The following is a 521-nucleotide window of genomic DNA, read 5'->3' as shown; positions in this document are numbered from 1 at the left end:
ATCGCATATTACATAATACAAGCTCCAGACTAGATAGTAAAGAGAAAGCAATAAACAAGAGCTGCACTACTGAATGCTCAACACATGAGGCTATTACTGGTATTTGGGAAGAACAGCCCATGAAATCTAATGATTCAGCGCCTAAACGTGGTCAGAGTGGGAGGTTCTCAAAAGGTGTGTGTCGTGTGTGGTTTGTGTGTGTGCTTTGTGGTGTGCTGTGTGGTGTGTGTGTGTGTGTGTGTGTGTGTGTGTTCACGACTCAGTGTACTTTGTTACAATGGCCTTAATGGAACAGAGTGTTTAGAAGCTGCTAATCCCAGCCAGTGATGGAAACAAACGCACCTCAAGCCTTGGCCTTCTATTTTTGCCTCCAGCATTCTCAGCACTTCAAGCATGCATCGTCCCAAACTCTGGCTTAGGCAGCTAGCACCTCATTACCATTCTGTAAAGCAGTTAACATAGCTGGAGATGCATTTCCTCAAGTGAGCAAGCAGAGGTCAGAGCGAGGCTGCACAGGAAGT

Source organism: Morone saxatilis, unplaced genomic scaffold (assembly GCF_004916995.1).
Source record: "Morone saxatilis isolate NCDOM2014 unplaced genomic scaffold, NCSU_SB_2.0 Contig15, whole genome shotgun sequence".
NCBI lineage: Eukaryota > Metazoa > Chordata > Actinopteri > Moronidae > Morone > Morone saxatilis.
This window is presented reverse-complemented; position numbering follows the sequence as displayed.